Raw genomic sequence first — 1,351 nt, 5'->3', positions numbered from 1 at the left:
ATCCAAAAGAAAATATAAAAACTAGAACAAATTTAAAAGGGACCAAAAGAGAGAAAAACAATAACGTTAAAAATTATCTGTGTTAATCTACTTTCCAATGCACTCAGTGTATAACAAGACTATTTCCATTCTTTGTTCATGGTCTAAGGAGATTCACTGGAGGCTTAATCTGTGTGGGAACTGTGCAAATGGAGTTTGGGCTTCCACTGTCATCCGCAGTCTGCTCAGGTTTTAATCTCTAATACCATTGCCTCCTCTGATCTTGGATTGCTAAGTACATTTCCATGCTTTATTTTTATTCTGTTCATGTTCTGGAGAAAGAAACAAAGTACCTCAGCTTCTTGAGGGAACTACTAAATAATTACGTTACCAGTTAATTTTTCAGGTTCTTTTTCCATGGTCTTTGTGCCGGAATCTTACATTAAGTGGACTTGAGGGGTGCCTCTTTATTATGGTGAAATGAACAGAACATGTTCTTTCTCTAATAACAATAGCTATAGTATTTTTTTTAAAACATAGAGTGTTTAAGAGTAATAGTTCTTGTAGGATTTTATCTTAAAATTTAAGTAACCAATAGATGAGGATTTTATTTTAAACATAAATACATGAACTTGTCGTGCATAAACTTTTTTAGTTTAGTACAAGGTAGTCATGACAAGGCACACAAGTAAGACTTCAAGATGCTGATTTTCGAACCAGAAAATTATAATTAACAATTATAATGTTAGTCTTGAGATTAGATTTCCATACTTTAGACTTCATTTTGACCTTGAGTTCAATGGAAATCCCTTATAGCTGGGGTCCAAATTCAGTGTTAATAGAGTCTCTACAAGGTCTAGTCTATGGAGAGAATCACTGCCTCTGCCTTTTCCTTCTCAGAGCATAAACCGAAATTCAGTTTCTATATGTGAACATTTCACTTTGAACTCACCGATAAGGGATAGGTGATGCCATCTTTAACAAAGATTAGTGTATTATTTTTTTCCATGAAGGTAGACAAATAGTAGTTTACAAGTTAGAGACTCCAAGACACTTTAGAGAGAGATAATCTTATGTCATAATTTCTTTTTAAAAAATCATTTTATTGGGGCTCATACAACTATTATCACAATCCATACATACATACATTAATTGTGTAAAACACCCACTGCCATTGACTTTTAACAATCCTTAAGGATGAGCAAAGTAGAACTGGCTCTTTAGGTTTCTGAAGCTGTATTTCTTTATAGGAGCAGAAATCCCCTTTCTCCCTAGGTGTAACTGGTTGAGTCAAACTGTTGACCTTGGCTTTAGCCAACACATAACCCAATACTAACCAACATAGTAGTGGTGGGTGCCTTCTCGTCAGTTC

The sequence above is a fragment of the Tenrec ecaudatus genome, unplaced genomic scaffold, assembly GCF_050624435.1.
Source record: "Tenrec ecaudatus isolate mTenEca1 unplaced genomic scaffold, mTenEca1.hap1 Scaffold_203, whole genome shotgun sequence".
NCBI lineage: Eukaryota > Metazoa > Chordata > Mammalia > Afrosoricida > Tenrecidae > Tenrec > Tenrec ecaudatus.
The sequence above is the reverse complement of the archived record's forward strand: the minus strand, read 5'-3'. Positions refer to the sequence as shown.